Raw genomic sequence first — 19,323 nt, forward strand, 5'->3', positions numbered from 1 at the left:
CTTGAATCATAATGCAAGCTTTATGCTGTACTGAGTGTGCTTGCATGGGATACATTTACAACTGAAGGCGTTACTGTAACAATAGGATGAAGATGAACATTAGTATTCTACTTTTCTGACTCTATTGTCATTTTGATATCATTTACGATTATATAATTAAACATTGCTATACTCCAAAGAATACAAATTTGATGAATTATATTTATTTATTGTACAATTAATATAATACTTATTTTTATAATGAACTTGAATGATAACTTTTAACTGGCTGATGATAAATGCTCAGTATATACGATAACTTGTTTAACCAGTGGTACATATTTCACCGATAAAGGACTTATTTTACCAGGTGAGCATCAAATCTCATAAACCCAGATGTTATTCACGAGGTATGGAACAAATCTTAAAAATATGGAACTAATTTCTCTTTGTAAGGTACATATTTCCCAAACCCGGTACTTATTTCACCAGGTAAAGTGTGGAACTTATTTTATAGAGATGGAACATATTATATAGAAATTGTCTGTGGAAAAAGTTCTCTCAGAACATATTTTCTGTGATAAAAGTTCAACTAGAACTTTTTTCACAGGAACACATTTTGGCTCACAGTATCAGCTCGGGCCAAGATCTCAAGTAAACATGAGTAGAATGCATGTTTTTTTTAAACCGTTATTTTAAATCAGTAATCCGATTAAATTTTAGGATTTGCTTCATTATTCTATTTTTGATATTGCGTAGACCTAGTCTATGAAAACGAACATGTTTAGTGTACTATAGGTAAGGCTCTTAAACATGAACTTAAACTACCGGTTAACCGTTTAATCGGGCAAACGACTATCCGCGTAACCGGTTAGGCAAAATTGTACGATTTGAAAACACTCAAATGTATGGTATATTAAGCCCATTATAAATATATTAGAAAAGTAGTGTGTTTTTTTTATCCCTTTTTATCCCATCCTGTTTCGGTTTGAGTCATAGATAGATATAAGAAAATGTTATATGTGACAATGAGACAACTCTCCATCCGAGTCACAATTTATAAAGGTAGACCATTATAGGTCAAAATACGGTCTTCAACATGGAGTCTTGGCTCACACCAAACAGCAAGTTATAAAGGGTCTTATTCATCCATTCATTCATACATTCATTCAAACATGACTTGCATAAAGAAAGCATCATAGTGGAATTTAGTTCAATATGAAGAAACTGAATGACAAAACCTATTCTACGTTATACAACTTTAATAATTGTGTTGAAAGGAACATTTTTCTGCAACACCATCTCACCTGCTAGTTTTAAAAATCAACTGCACGATCTGTTCGCGAAATGTCCTACATATTCACCTATTTCGGTATATATTTCACTGCTGGATGGCTTTATGCGCGATAAAACCCCGTTCGCATCTCTGACATTGTCTTACTAGTATCATTCATTTCTAAACATATTCATTTTAACTAATTTTCCTCATTTTCTTCAAAAATAAAAAATAAATCGTCTGTTTATTTATCATTCTACATCAGACATTTATGACATATACAGTGAAAATGATATTTTAGGATCCGCACTTTACATACACTGGTAGATGATATTTATTGTATCATTAAAGATTATTTAAACATGGTTCCTTGTCTTTTTGTTCTGTTTATAAAATTCCAAAAAACCAAGACACAGTTTAACGGCAGTTTAATATTTATTTCATTAAATATGTTACACAATGTGGTCAATTTGAATAAAACATTCTAAATCTTAAATGGGAAAATATTTCTCAAATTTCAAAATTGAGTTACATTTTTTTTTGTACATTTTACTGGATATTATTGAAACATTTTTTTTTATTGAAGTCAAACACATTATGTTCTCAAGAAACATCGACAAACAAAAGGAGTTTAAGTGAAGTAGTCTCAAATTATAACTGTCATATATGAATGATATAAGATCATACATGTTCAACGATGTTTAACCATGCATGTCCTCTGCATAGCATGCTAGACAAAAATTGTCAGTTTTTAGGCAAAAGTAGGGATAGTACTAGTTATTCACGACACATATACAGGGATTAAATGATAAAAGTTCAAAGAAAAGTTCCTTTTAGTATTGTTTTTTTTTATTTAATCTACTGAGGATATCGTAGAATATAGGGGGGTTTATCAAATTTTCCTGTTAATTTTAAATTCATAAGGAGAGCTTTAATAGTTATTTAAGGTAACAGGATTATAATTAGATACGACAGACGGGCGTTTCATCTGCATAAGACTCGTCAGTGACGCTCCTATCAAAATAGTAATAAAGCCAAACAAGTATAAAGTTGAAGAACATTGAGGAAATTATAATTCGAAAACCCGAGAATTAGTTAAAGGCGAAATGAAGTAGCTGAATTCAGTAAACATTTAGTTGAATTGTATAATGTAAATTCATAAAACTTGTAAGAAGTTTTATTTTTATTTGCTGGGTTCAATTATTCGACATACACATATGAATACTTCAGATTTCCTTTTTCACATTGTTTGTTTTATTTTCATAATGCTAAATATCAAATAATAAATGTGTTTTCAGATTTTAATATACATATGTTCATACAAATCATATGATATCCAGTGTCCCCATTCTTCACATTGGAACTCTAGGGCAGATGCATGTTGTAAGGAGAGATCACAGTATAACTGTTTGTTCGACGAAAACACCGTTATGTATACTGAATTATGTAGGCAACATCCAGATGTTGCACTAGCAGGTATTCTTTCCTTTAATGTCTTTTATAAAATATCATTCAATAAACCTAAATTGTACATATCACTATTGTTAGACATTTGGTTCACAAGTTAAAGCTGTTTCATATATTGGCGCATTGTCTTCGCGTCTTTTAATGTAAAAAATACTAATGTACAAGTTATTTATCGTCAAATAATAACTGATTATGCACCAATTACAGATAATACATAATGGAAATGTTTAATATAAGATACACACTCAATACTGACTCGTATTCAAATGTTGTACAATATCCTCTTTTAAGTAAAAGAGTCACTCACTTTGCTTCAGTCGTCTGTTTTTTTTTCAAATCATATTTCAATTATGTGTAGTGCATCACTAACTAAAAAGTCTTATAACAACCACTACAACGGTACATTATAAAATAGGGACGTTTGATATGATTGCTATACATATACCAATCACAATTGCACTAATAAGTCTAGTTTAGTAATGAGTTATAATATCATAAATAACAAGTTATTTTTACCATTTTGAAGAAAGTAATGAAACGTATTCTTCTTTTAAAGTAAGTTAGTAAGTATTTTTTTTATTATAGTGACGTGTGTAATCACATTTCAGTACTGTACAATATATTATATACACAATACAATTTGGTCTATAAGTCACTTTCAAACTATAAACGTAAATCTTTTATCACGGATTTCAAACAAAATAATGAAAAGCAAAATTAAGCTAAATTCAAAATAATTAATAGTGAAAAATTCAAACTTATATAAAAGAAAAAAAAATAAGTTGTCAGAAGATCGATTTAGTAAATTTCCAGTTGAATGCATAATAGATTATTATTTATAATAAAAAAACTGGAAGAATTGAGATTGACCATGAAGTAACCTTTTTATAATCATCAATAAATTAAAGTTTTAGATAATTAATTAAACTTGTTTGAATACAACTTGACGTCGTTTCCTAATTACGTCCACCAGATATTTAGCAGTTTTTCGTGGAAAGTTGATCAACATATTATGATAAAGTTGTTTGGCATTGCTCGTTTGCAAGTAGTTGACATCTGAAATAATGTCTTCGAAATGTTCGTTTCTAAGTTCAGTATAAAGCGAACAGTCAAGAACAAAATGAGATTCGTTTTCAATGTTGTTTCCGGTACAGAAATTACAAATGCGTTCCTCTCGTTGTTTACCAATTACCTTCCAGTCTCTATTCTAAGTGGTAGAATTCCACACCGTAATTGTGCTATGCAGGATCGTTGTGATTTGCTGAGATTCAATTTAATGTATGATTCTTGTTCAACCATTGTTTCAGTTTAGTGTACGTTTTTAGCTTGGAAACTTTAATGATTAATGTCCCTTTTCCACATAGATAGGTAGAAGTCTTGTAATCGTAAGTCCAATAACGACATATCGATGATTTCCTAACATTCAAAATGGCTGTCTAAATCAAGTTTAATAAGAATGTCTTCAAAATCAAAACACCAATTGTTTTGGCATCGCTCATAATCAAATTCGAAAGCAAGTTTTGTAATCCACTGTAAATCTATTTTAAAGACGTGCCATGTTAATGTAATGTCGGTAGTGACAAGGTAGCCATCCGATATCACCATAAATCGCCAACAAGGGTGCAATGCGATGAACTCCTAAGAAATGACGTATCGCTCTATTATGAATATTCTCCAAAGCTTGGAACTTATGGCATCCCAAAATTCCGGATCCATAGTGTAATATAGGCACTACACAGGCATAAAACAGTTTTTCGTATGATTTAACTCCGAACTCTTTAAACTGGTAATACTTGATATTATTTTCCCCAATGCTCGTCCTGATAACTTCGTTAATGCTTCAGTATGCGTTAAGAAGTTTACATTATAAGAAAACACGACTCCTTGCATTCCTTAACATTTTCAGGTTTATTTTGACCAACGCTGAATTCAAAGTGTGTAGGTTTAGCTCTAGATTTTCTAAAATTGACGCATTTCGATTTACTTGTGTTTATCAAAAATCTCCATCGTTTGCACCAGAAAGTTGTCTTACATTTGTTGTAAGTCCTTTTCATTTTTTTCCAAACGCGCAATATCGTCAGCATAAAGCAATGTTGAGAGATTGCTGTCTTTTAATCCAAATCCAATATTCATATCGTTTAACTCCATCACCAGGTCATTAACAAATATCGAAAACAATGTCGGCGATAAATTGTCCACTTGTTTTACACCCGTTTCGCAACAGAACCAGTCGGTAATTTTACCGTTTAATCTCACACATGAGTCAGAACTCTGGTAAAAGTTTTTTATAGAGTTGTACACCTTTCCATTAATGTCATATCGTAGTAGTTTGTACAACATCATATCCCTGTCAATGACTCAAAGCATTTTTTCCGGTCGATAAAAGCAACGAATAAGTTCTCATTATTTCGGATGGGAAAATATGGTCTTTACATGAACGATTCCGTCTAAAGCCGTTTTGTTCGTCCGCTAAGAAACCATTACCTTCTAAATAATTCGTGATTCTTCTATTAATAAGTGCACTGTAAAGTTTACTATACAAGGCAACAAGCTTATTCCCCTGTAGTTCATTGGGTCTCTCGAATCAGTGTTACAATCTTCCAGAATTGCACAAATAATTGTTTTCCTCCATATAGATGGTATAATACTTGTGTCGAAAATGAACTGAGACAGATGATGTAGAGTTTCTATAATCAAAGGTAATTTCAAGACAATGTTAGGAATTTGGTCATATCCACATGCAGAACGGTTTCATGAGTGCATTACAATCTCTGTTATTTCCTCTATAGTTATATTGTAATTATCTGATCATTTTGCGAGTATAATGGGTCTTCCATGTTTTGTTCAAGTAACTGTTTGTGTATTATAGCCTGATCATAATATTCTTTGTTGAATTCGTCACCATTGCTTACATTGCAGAGATTCTGGAAATCTGAACGCCATTTCTTAAGGACATCGGATTCCGTTCTAACTGGATTTCCGTTTTCATTATTTCCATCGGTATTGTGGTATCTTTTGTCGGACTTAGTTTTTTTATTTTCTCCCAAAACTCACTTGTTGACATTGTTTCTATATCTACAGCTTTTAATCGTCTGTATTAGCGTTCTCAAAGTTTTGTCGAATGTATCTCTTGCTTGTATGTATTCTTGTCGAACAGCCGTTTTTCTGTGTCCCTGTACACGCAAGAAAATCATTTGCACGCATGCGCATAGCATTCCATAAGTATTTAAGAGTGTCATTCCAGTAGGGTTTCTTATGCTTATAACGTCTGTTGGATTTATTAGAACTTGTTTTTGGAATTTTGTCATCCATCTCTACGATAATTAAGTTGCATAAATTGTCATATATGTTGTCAACGTTTTCTTGAGTTTCTATACTATGCTAAATTTGACCAATAAGATTCAATAAAGTGTGTTGCATTAAATGACTTGACATAAAATCTAACTGTATCCTATCTAGTCTGTGTCTGGAGCGAGTATTTGATCGATTTGATGTTTCAGTTGATTGTTGACAAGATTACAAAGCGTAATTTTAAATTCGCAGGTGATTACTGAATGGTCCGGTAGCTTTGATTTATCGGCAATTAACCCTTGTAAGTTGTTATTGTCAACAATGTCTTGAGTTGTTAGCACTTTAAAATTCGGAAGTCATTGAAGGAATCTTGTGGTACACATATGTCTACAACGGCTTTTCCTTTGCGTGATATCGAAGTGAAATTGTCGTTCAATGCAAATCGTCCATTCAAAACACAGAACTTTGCTTCATTTATGTATGTTCTAACTCTTCTTATCATTTGTTTTTCCTTTTGAAAGGTAAACACAAAGTTACCATGGTTTAACATTTTTTCAAGAATAAAAGTGATGTTCTGATCCATTAATAAAGAATTAATTATTTAATGTTGCATTAAGGATTGATTAATTTCTTCACATATGCGTGCACATTTGATAAAATGTATGTTTAAGTGGGTTAATACGTTTTTTGGTCAACCAATAGACCATCAGCATATACGAAACCTTCGATTGCAATTGAATGGTAAATGTGCTGCCGAATATACTTGTTATATTTTTTTTTATAAAATCCAAAGCGCAATTTTTAATAATTCCGGAACTTCAATTTACCTAGGTTTAAAATGATAGAAAGAGGAAACATGTACAACATTTAATTGAACATCAAGGTAAAATCTTGTTTGCAGTGAACTTGCACACAATATAGATTTGTTTTGTAGATATGATGCTTTAACAGGAGTGATCAGAACGGAATCACTTTCATAATACAATTGCGCTTCTTTCTTAAATTGTCTTTCAAGTTCAAAATGTCAGATAATAATGTTATAGTTCTGTTTTGTTGAACAAAACATTTCAATGTCAGCCCGAATGAGTCAATAACACCATGTTGGTGACACCATAGAAACTTCACAACAGACGTTTCTCAACAGTAGTGTCCATGATTTTATAAGACATCTCCATATTTATCGTAATACAGTTAACATAACATAACCAAACATTTTTACTCTTACATAAAAACAACTAGTGTCCTTGTGGTCTAATGACCTATATTGACCTGGATAATAATTTTAAGACTCAGTTCGCTAATGCGCAGAGTGTCAATTCATTTCTTCACACTAGTGCTATCATTTATTTGTTTCAGTGAAAAACATCGATGAAACATTGTTTTTCCCATCACTCACGGTATCACAGAAGCTCCGGACGATGGAACACATTGTGAATGTGTGACCTCGGCTTAAAATATTTAAGATTACCATGAATCACAGGACCTTGATCATTGTTGATTAGACTTTTAACAAATTTACAAATGTAAAAAAATGCTGTTGCCTGATTAAGGTTTGATAGAAATGTCTTAAAATTGATACACGTTGACACATGTACTATAATTCTTTTTTCTCTAAGTTGTTTTCAATTTTTTGTGTCTTAGAGATGTCATGTTTCGAACGTGAGCCGTAATCGGTAATGTGTGAACGCAGTATTACATATCAAAAATCCGTTACCACGACAACTATCAGATATCGGCAAATAAGCCTCTTTTTTTCCGCCGAATTCGTTTTATTTGATTTTGCATCAACAGTATATGTAAAAGTAAAAAGTACACCACATTTTTTTCAGGGTTTAAGGTTGTGGTTAGGGTTTATATTGACCATAGATTCTGTGCCTTAAACCGTTACCAGCCATTTTTGTTTAGGACAAACGGAAGCAGTGAATGTACATTTCAAAAATCATTGTGCAGCGGAGAGGGTCAAATAATTGTGACTGACAAATATCTAGTAACCAGGACGGATACTACTTGCCGCTGTGATTATGAGAGAGGGTACTCCTTTATTATACAACCTAACAATATCGCGCATTGTGTGCCTTCTGAGGAAGACTGTTCATGTTACAATAAACTTTGTAATGATGGATATATACTAAATGCAGGTACATCACTATGAACATACAAATAGTTAAAACTTATAACGTTAATGAGATCATTGAGAAACGTTAATAAAAGTAAAATAAAAAATAAAAATAAATGTTTGCATTTTATATCCGGTTGTTGATTATTTAATGAAAGAGTCGTTATTTCAATCTAGCGTTGTTGTAAATTCATTGGAAACATTGCCCTCTAAGACCCATCGCTCAATCATACAGTCATATGGATTTTGATTAAAACAACTGTATTTAAATTTTACTATACTTAATGTTTTTCCAAATCATTTTGAAATACATGCACTTGAAAAACATTCTGCAGACAAGGGCACACAAAAAAGACTCAAAACGGAGATGTCACCCGTTGCACAGAAACTCATAACGCCATTCAGAAAACAAAAGAAAAAAAGGAAAAGAAATTGCTATATGTATAAGATGACTCGTCAAAGTATACATCCTTTCTCAAACTGCTTGTGTTAACAATTAAATACAGCATGAGTATAACCGTAAGGATGACTGGGAAATTGAAGTCTTCCACCAACCGGCAGTAAAACCCTCGCCACAGTGGTGCGTTCATTTGGCTGTGCGGAATATACTAATTTGCATATACGTCCAGTCATAATGGGGACGTTTAATCCGATGCCTCATGATGAAAGAATGCCACAACCTAACGTAAGACAGATGAGCGGCCCGTAGGTGACCTGTTACAATGCTCATTTTCCGTCCTAATCAAACAAACTCATTTCCCGTGGTAGTTTGAATTTTGTCGACCTTTATGCCGGACACTTCTATTACAGAACCTACCTTCTGTATTTATTAATATATTTTTCTCGTCCTAAATATGCATGCATTTTTTTGCACTGGATGTTAAGCAACAGACAATCAATCAAAAATCATTATTCAATTTTTTATTCTCCATTCTGAAGTCAATTTCAAAATGCTATTTATCAAAAGTGTTTTGTTCTTATCTGCATTTCATAAATATCTATTTTTTAACAGGTTATCAATGTGTAACAGGTAGTTCAAGTCACAATGGAAGCACAACAAACAACCCCAGCATCCCTTCAAAGTAAGTTGATATGTTCAAATATCATAATTGTTAAAACTTTTATGAGGTCGAAATAAGACAGCTGTCGTTGTTATCATTTTAACTTTTTTTTTTTTTATTATATATAATTTTGTTATGTGATGATTCGCTCAACAAAAATAGAACCAATACTAGTATATCATTCGGATATTCAATATTACATATGATATTAAGCATATATAACATGGTGAGTCAATCTATGACTAAATTGTACAAACAGAACAAGCAACACATAACTAACACGTTGTTGCAGCTTTTTGTGCATCTGTAAGTAGGAGGGTGGCCTTTATTAAAACATGCAAGGTCACAATTCGTTACAAGTGCAATGTAGACTCTGGCATGGCTTTTATTTGAATCAAATTATTTGCTGGGTGATGATAACACTACATCTCTAACTATAATCTCAGATGCAGGTAATATCAACAAGTTAATGTGCATCCCATTACGAGGAAAACATTCCACAATTTTTTAAACATACTTAATATTTCTAACCGCGAGTTTTCTGCTTGTAATTAGACTGTTTTTTGTAAATAAGAACATCTTTATATTTCTGTTTCAATAATCTGCAAAAGATATGTTCTTTATAAATTACGTCATCATGCAATGGTTGCCCATTTTTCTACTTAAAAAAAGTATTTTAAAGGAAAACAAGAAAATTTTACTTGTTTGCTTGCTATCAAACACTATCATGTTAATTATCAAGCTAATTTTTCACTGATCGGGAAATGTATAACTCAGCTAAGAATACGATATCAAATATAAATATATATCAAGGATGTTTTGTTGCGTATGGAGAAAACGATTTTAGTTGTATGGTTCGTAAAACTTGATAGCTGATCTAAAAGAATATCCATAACAACTATTGCCATTTGAAGTTGTAACAGTTGATAAAATATATATATTTGTATATAATAAATTAGGAGTTACAAAGTCAACGAATGATATAACTTGATATGTCACAACAATGATCATTCGTAATAACTCTACATGCTTCTTCTGAGAATGTCAAATACATAAAATTGTATTTTCAGAAATAAACCAATAGAAACAGAAATTGTACATGGTAAGTAGTTCATAAATGTTTTTTGTTTTGTAAATACCTGTCTTAAAAATACACAATTATTAAAAAAAATCAAATAACTTTTTTCTTCATATATATGATTTATAAGTACTGGTCTCTCGAAATTAAGAGGTCGTTTGGTCCAGTATTATTCTGACCTTAGTTAACATCACCTTGTAGTTTTGGGATATTTATACAATTTGAACTATAATCTTCCATAAGGACCCGGACATGCTGTATGAAATAAATTAGAACTAGATAAACGTATATCCAATGTCAAACTCGTACAACGCATGCACATTCTTGCTTGATGACATACGGTTATTTTGTAATTATTCAGCAACATAAACAACAGGTTAATGTGCATGTTAGAGTCGACGATAGTTTACTAATATTCCATCATGAGTAATAAAGTTTAGAACATGTAGAAATATAAACGAAATAATAGAAAAATGAGAAGAAAAAAAAATGATTTTAAGGTTATATTTGGTAACTTTTCAGCAACATAACCATCAGGTTAATGTGCCTTCTAGAGTCGACGATAGTTTACTAATATTCCATTATTAGTAATTAAGTTTAGAACATGTAGAAATATAAACGAAATAATAGAAAAATGAGAAGAAAAAAAATATGATTTTAAGGTTATATTTGGTAACTTTTCAGCAACATAACCATCAGGTTAATGTGCCTTTTAGAGTCGACGATAGTTTACTAATATTCCATTATTAGTAATTAAGTTTAGAAAATGTAGAAATATAAACGAAATAATAGTAAAATGAGAAAAAAAAATGATTTTAAGGTTATATTTGGTAACTATTCAGCAACATAACCATCAGGTTAATGTGCCTTATAGAGTCGACGATAGTTTACTAATATTCCATTATTAGTAATTAAATTTAGAACATGTAGAAATATAAACGAAATAATAGAAAAATGAGAACCAAAAAAAAATGATTTTAAGGTTGTACCTAACACTACAGGGAGATAACTCTGTAAAATCAGCCAAACGTTTTAATGACGTTGTGTTATAAAAGGAATATAAAGCTTCTCAATGATCAAAATAAGCATTTGTCAACCTGCTATATAACCAGTGTATTTTTTTGTCAAAGGGTCAAAGTAAATAATTTGTCAACATTTTATGAAAATTAAACGAGCCAAATTAGTTTCAGTTAAAGTGTTGGGTACCACCTTAAGGTGATGAAAAGACATAACTTGAACTCTTAAATGGGTATTACCAACCATTTGATACTATACACAAGACATAGGTACTAGGCAATTTATAAAAACAAATATTATCAATGAAAATTTGTTAGTTCATTCGACATTTTCGAAAAGAAAAATGTTTGTTTAATAGTTAATAATATCAGAACACAATGTTGACTATGTAGTCCTATGTTTGAAAAGTTTACCTATTATGTCTGTTTGTTTTGTTCACACGTCAATTTAATGTAATTGGAACGTATGCAAATTTCATACAAGGGAGAGGTTTATCGAACAATAAAATCGTGTTAACTCCACCATTTTTTATATAAGAAAATGGCTGTGCCAATATAGAAATATGCAGTCCTCCATTCGTTGGGTGTGTGCGGGCGTTAATCGTTTGAATAGGAACTTTCCGGTATTTTTGTTATATTGCTTTGGACTACGGAAAAACTAAGTTAGCGTTATCATACCTTTTACGTTTTCCACAATAAACGATGTTTGTTTTTCTGTTTTGCGTTTTGTAATTTCACCATAAACGTTTCATATACTCAAAATCTGTAATAGGTAACTTTCATTGCCAGCAGCAGCAAACCACAAAGGAGACATAAACAGTTATGGCAGTTGTTATCCATTCGTTTGATGTGTTTGAGTTTTTGATTTTTCCATTTAAATTATGGTCTTTCCTTTTTTTTGTTTTTTCCCCGGAGCTCAGTTTTGTAAATTTAGTTTTGGCAAAGGTACTTTTGAAGATATAATGTAATGAATTGGGAACTTACGGTCAAAATGAATTCTGCATTTGAAGTCGAGCAATTAGACAAATGATTGAAGATTTGTAATATGAAGTTCGTTTATCTAGCTTGTATATATTCTTTTTCAGTAAATCCGAAAACAGATAAAACGAAAGATATGATCCCAATGACATTCTTAACCAGTAGGGCACTACTGATTGCAGGTAAGCTGCAAACCTCAGATCATTTAAATAAAATATCAAGGCTCCATTAACAGTAATATCGATATGATTCTTCTTTAGCTTAGACAAGGTGTTAACTACCTTCAAGTTAACAAAAGTTACAATTTCATGGGTTCAACACAAAATATGCAACATATGTCAAAGAACAAATAAATAACAACATATATACAGAAACAGTCACACATTATGTACCCGACTTGAGACTATCACATTTCATTAAATAGTTTTTAACTCTAAAGTGTAATAGTTTCAGCTATCACACGTCTGCATTACATACATTGTTCCTGAAATGATCTTAATAGTATGTGCATTTACTTGAGTTTTTCATCTCTTAATGGTAATTGATTTCATCTTTGAATAAGAAAAACGAAAGAAAAACATATTGTGTTTGCTTGGACATATTACGTGGCATGGGAATTTCACCTTAATCATGTTAATAGTTATTCTCCGTTGTATAACCTTGATAGTTTACATGTTGTCATGCCATGTTGAAGATCATATTGGAATGGCTGTGTATTGTCTCCATGGTCCGTCTTTTCTGTCATCATCTTATTTCAGCCTTGTTTTTCTGTTAACAAATATTTTGTATACAGTTATTGCGCAGAAGACATTACATACCAATGTTGACATACACATGTATTTTTCGGTAGAACAGTTTTACATAAACAGATACGCGTTACAGTCTCTAGAGTATACATTGTATTGCATATGCTTATCCTTGTATTTGCTTTATACGTTATTTTATGAAGGTACAACTATCTATTTCATTTACAAATCTTTAAAAAAAAGAGAAGCTATTTAATAAGGTATGCCATCATACAGTTTACATATTCGCTTGATGATTCATAGTTATGATAAGACAATTTGTTGACGGTTTAACTATTATGTTCGTGTGTGTACTCGAGGGTCTTATTGATGACAAAATGGCGTTTACTTTGTGAGTAATAAAGAAAGAATGAGTTCAGATTGAATATTTTCTGTTCATTTTAGGTTTAGCTATAACCATACTGTTACGTTTCTAAAGGTGAACCCATGAAAAAGTGAGTATCATTATTATAAAATGGAAGTTAGTTATACATGTTTGTGCTTACATTAAACTGGCAGATAAGTATAATGTATGCACATATCTATAGTTTGTATTTGTTTCGTTATAGACAACTACATGTTATTTGCTGACTCACTTAGAATCAATAAAGGCAACAGTATTATACCACAGTTTCATAGTCACAAAACGATGAAGCGATAACAATTATCGTTAAAATAACAAAAACAAAAAGACAAAAACCAAGCAAACATATCAAAATATTGCCTAGGTCAATAAGGAATTAGCATTGGGTTTTTTCCCTTGACATTCGCAAAGTTTCTCATGTATTTCTTTTTTATTCACTAAAAAGTTGTATAATGTACCGCTACAGTAATTATGATATTTGGTGGAGGATTGTATTTGCAAGATTTTAAACCCTATATCTTGTTACTTTTGTAGTATCTTATATCGATGAGGATTATGGAAAAGATTATTTAGAGGTGCATATCATGCGACATTAAAAGGACACTACATGTAGCTCTCTAATTCTTGTTCACCGATTTCACTCATATTGTCATTTTCGATTTCTCACACACACTAAAAAAAAATACTTAGTAATTTTTCTTTACTCATTTTGAGTAATTTTATTACTTACATATTTACTTATTATTACTTACAATTACTTACTTTTACTTAGTTTTACTAAATATTCTGAAGAACTTACTTGAAATTTCTTAATTATTTATTTTTCTTGATTAAAGTAATCCAAATAGTTTTAAGTAAAAATTGATTACTTGAATTTAGTAAAACTATTTCAAAAATTACTTAGTAATTTATTTTAACTTAAATGCAGTAAATGATTTACCAAAATTACTTCTGATAACTTGAAACAAATTACTTCTCATTACTAGGTAGGATTAAATAAATTACTTAAAATGATTACTATATAATTTGACTCTATATATTTACAACTTCTGAAATAAATATTGCGTCTAGATAAGATTTAAATTTGATTGATATCAATTTGGTGTTTTGTATCTAGCTATTTGCTGTAATAATGTCTTGATTGTGAGTGTAGGTCTTGGAAATTGATTATTTAATACAAATGGCTTAGTATTATTTGTTGTACAAATTCAAGAATTACAATATTTTTGACGTGTATACATCTGTATATCACAAACAAAAAAATGTTACTAAGTAATTATATTTTACTTGAATAATTTATTACTCATCACTAGGAATTGCTTACCAATTACTCACTATTACTAGCAATTACTTATATTTTAAAAATATTTCCAAGTTGGACGAAACGCGCGTCTAGCGTATATACAAATTTTAGTCCTTTTAGTCCTTGTATCTATGATGAGATTATTTACTAGATATGAAAATAGTTACTCGAAACAAGTAATTTGTTTACTGAAAACGTGTGTCTATCAAAAAAATTACTTAAATTAAAACAGATACTAATAAAAGTTTTAGTCACTTGATTAAATGAATTACTTAATCCATATTTAGGTAATTACTTACACGTACTGTTTTTAGTAGAAAGAAATAACTTAGATTAAGTCATATATTCAAGAACTACCCATTTTTTAAAGGCAGTGCTTTAAGGCCTGACTTTCAAGTCATGAGGTTCATCTTTCCTTACGCAAATCTTTGCTGGGGGTCATTTTGCAAGAAATAGATCCGGAAATGTTTAAATTTCTCCTCTACTTTTTGTGGTATGTATTGGTTTTTGTTCCTTTCATTTACATTGGGAAATAAAGAAACGATCAGTGTGTATTGTTCATTTTAAAAATCTGTTTATTAATGTGTCTTGTGCATTATAAGCAGTCAATCTGATTACAATTTATCATTATTCGAATTCCGTGTGGAAAGAGGTCCGTTCAATTTCGAGTACTATTTGTGATCTAAAGATATTTTAAAATCATTTCACTCGTTGATATAACATGATATTATAATTAAAAGTCGACTGACCGTGAATTATATTGCATAATATACAATTTAAAGTATTTCTGTACGTGAAGCCGTATGACGTTATAGTTATTTCGGTTTCAGTTATGTAAAATATGAAATTATCGTTCCTGAATAGGGTTCCACTAATTAAAGACAAGAAGCGTCAAAAAGTGATAAGAAGCGACAATAAAATTAAAATAACGATAAGAAGCGACAATATAATTAATTTAGCGAGAAGAAGCGTCAAGAAGACTATATAGCGACTATACATAAATAAAAAAAATGTCATTGCAACAACTTATTCCTCATAGATATTAAAAAAACATGCATTATTTTTTATTATAGGGGCGGTTATAAAACATTTTTTATATTACTGTACATTGATAGATAAAAATATGTTTTTATTAAGAAGAAAGGAATTAGTTTTTATTAGATATAAAAAAAAAATATATTTTATGCACACGCTAAAAATTGGCCATCAAAACAAAAAAAAATCAATTTCTTTTTAAAGAATTTATTGAATCAAAACCATGCAATATCATTTCCTTTCTAACAGTGAAATTCTTCTTTTTCATAGGGACGTATTTGATAGGTGTAGCTTCACCCTATCACATCAAATGAGAATAGCCTCGTGAGAGAATTACGATTCGCTTGTCCTTTGTTAGTTATTGTCGCTTCGTCACTAAATTAAACTTCTTGTCGCTGTTTGTCTCTAAAATTATTCTTGTCTCTTATTAGTGAGACCAGTCAGTTCCGTCCTTAACTTCCGTTTTTGCACTGCAAAACAATCACACAATTAAAGATGCCTAGTCCTTGTTGGTGTGTTCCTGAGTGTCATTTAAGAGGAGGACTTGCATTTCTAAATGACCTAATAAGAAGGAAACGTTGGATCAACGCCATGGCTCAAACGTAGATTGTCATGTGCGATGCAATCGTAGAACCCATATCAATCAGCTGTTGTTTGCAAGGCACATTTTACTGAAAACGACTACGTTCAGGAAACTATTCATGGTAAAACTTTATTTTCTTTAAGAAATATATACTGTTATTTATATAATCGCCATGCAAGTAAACCAAAGTCTGTTTGCAACCGCAATTATCGTTTTAGAATAAAAAGGGGGGTGAATTCAAGACGTCATAACTTTTGGGATTACGATTCAATATCATCTGTTTGACATTTTTTGGTTAATACTACAATTGAATGGTTTTTCTACAAGAGATATATTATACTGATAATTATTTTAGCTGTAATTATGTAAATTTCAGTTGTAATGACAAGAATTCATGAGCTATGTCTCGGGCTTTCTTGAAAAATATCAATGACAATGTAAACAGGAACAAAACATTGACATGAATGATGCTCTCCACCTATGTTATAGTTATTTAGGTATGTGTGTTGCACAAGTCTTTCACAAGTTTCAAAAAAGCTAATGTTATAAAACTTTTTTCAGGGCACATACCCACTTTATAGAGACTTGTCTACTGCCATGCATTCCCATCCTATTTTCATGCACCATTTGTAAGCAAGAGACTGAATGGTTTACAAAATTAAAAATCAGGACGGTGTCCCGTTAAACCAAAAGAACTAAACTGGATGAATATTGTAGGAGAAATCTAGAGGAGAGTTTTGATTTGTGAAATTGGTTTTCCTCAACAGATGTACATTCATCCTGCAGGAAAGATTTATAACTGTCCACCACCAACTGACGAGCTAATGTTGAGCTTCACAGATGGAATTACTCAAACACCATAAATGCCTATGTTTTCAGCACAGATTTCACAAATCATGACAAAGCTGTGCATTTGTATGCCCCACCTACGATAGTAGGGGGGCATTATGTTTTCTGGTCTGTGCGTCCGTTCGTCTGTTCGTCCGTTCGTCCGTTCGTCCGTCCGTCTGTCCCTCTTCAGGTTAAAGTTTTTGGTCAAGGTAGTTTCTGATGAAGTTGAAGTCCAATCGACTTCAAACTTGGTACACATGTTCCCTATGATATGATCTTTTAAATTTTAATGCAAAATTAGAGTTTTTACCCCAATGTCACGGTCCACTGAACATGGAAAATGATAGTGCGAGTGGGGCATTCGTGTACTGGGGACACATTCTTGTTTATACCTGTTAAGAGTCGAAAACTAAATATTATTTTTATATAAATAAACATATATTGTGTCATTTTAGAACTTATATTTTCCCAAAGGATGCATGAATGAAAGTAGTGAAATTCATTTTGCTTTGATATATAGATTTGAATTACAATTGTTCATGTTATTGTAATGCATATAAAAATAAGGAGATGTGGCACAATGTAAATATATGATATTCTGTGAGTTTATCAAACTCAAGGGGATAAGAAATGGGTATAAGCAGTTACAGGACTGTACTACTGTACAATCTCCAACAATGAGAAAAACTCATACTGTAAAGAGAATTTCATATTTACAAGTAACTCTTGTTTTTGCATTGAATAATTTTCTTCTATTGTCTTAAAAGCAAATATGGGAAGTGGTTAAAATGCTAATGAGACAGCTTTTATGGCCACCAGATGTCATTGTTACCTTGATTAAGAACTCCTTTTTAGCTCACCTGACCTGACTCATCACTTGGTTTCGTCGTCCATAAACTTTTACAAAAAATCTTCTCTGAAACTACTGTGCCAAATTTAACCAAACTTAGCCAAAATCATCATTGCGGTATCTAATTTAAAAAATGTGTGGTTGGACCCGGTCAACCAACCGAGATGGCCACTATGGCCAAAAATAGAACATACAGGTAAAATGTAGATTTTGGCTTATAACTCTGAAACCAAAGCATTTAGAGCAAATCTGACATAGGGTGAAATTGTCTCTTCAGTGAAGATCTATCTGCATAGGAATTTTCAGACAAATCTGACAACCCGTTGATGGATTGCTGCCCCCAAATTAGTAATTTGAAGGAAATTTTGCAGAGTTTGGTTATTATCTTAAATATTATTATAGATAGAGATAAACTGTAAACAGCAATAATGTTCTGCAAAGTAAGATCTACTAATAAGTCAATATGACCAAAATTTTAAGTTGACCCCTTAAAGAGTTATTGCCCTTTATAGTCAATTTTTAACAATTTTCATAAATTTTTGTATTTTTTGTTAATTTCTAAAAAATATTTTCAACTGTAAATACTGGGCCATGTTTATTATAGATAGAGATAATTGTAGCACCAAGAATGTTCAGTAAAGAAAGATCTACAAACACATCCCCATCATCAAAAACACAATTTTGTCATTTTATATGTGTCCGTTGTTTAATATGCACATAGACCGTCCAAGGTGAGCGACACAGGCTCTTGAGAGTCTTTAGGTCATTAATACAGGTAGATAACTTTATCATGTTTATGTTCCAGACCGTATGAGTATTTGGACCGTACGCGTACGGTCTGGACCGTATGCGTACTTTTTCAAAATACGTATACGGTCGGACCGTACGCGTACGGTCTGACTAATATTAAGAAGTTGGTCAAGTTTATTAGATACAAATGTATATAACAGATCAACATAACTTATATCTCAAATTAATATAAAAGGTTCAATAGTAATTGAAATAAAAACTTAACATTTTAACTATTTAAAAAACACGCTTATTTAATCTGTTAATCTCCTGTATTTAGCATGTCAGTAATTCATTAATTGCAGCCCAGTATGCTCATGAAATTGAAGTTATCGGAAGTAAACATAATGTGGGAGGACAATTGTCATAGAATATTTAGGAACTTTACAAAAAAAAATGCATATTCAAAGGAACATGCATGAACAAAACATGTTAATGTAAAAAAAAATATGACGTTCCTTGTGGTAGCAAGACTAGTGTCACCTTGGGCCAGAGTAACAAAATAGGATTCAGATATACAA

At 31.4% G+C, this 19,323-nt stretch overlaps 1 protein-coding gene and 1 long non-coding RNA gene across 2 annotated transcripts in view; both read left to right on the forward strand.

Moving 5' to 3' along the window:
- The window catches only part of LOC143042200 (uncharacterized), a 98,061-nt gene that overhangs the window by 35,128 nt on the left and 43,610 nt on the right, over nucleotides 1-19,323 (forward strand). The window lies entirely within an intron of this gene.
- On the forward strand, nucleotides 16,263-17,612 carry LOC143042199 (uncharacterized). The gene is made up of 2 exons (XR_012967904.1): nucleotides 16,263-16,453; nucleotides 16,894-17,612. It is a non-coding gene; the product is annotated as an uncharacterized LOC143042199 (long non-coding RNA).

This window comes from Mytilus galloprovincialis, chromosome 8, assembly GCF_965363235.1.
Source record: "Mytilus galloprovincialis chromosome 8, xbMytGall1.hap1.1, whole genome shotgun sequence".
Lineage (NCBI taxonomy): Eukaryota > Metazoa > Mollusca > Bivalvia > Mytilida > Mytilidae > Mytilus > Mytilus galloprovincialis.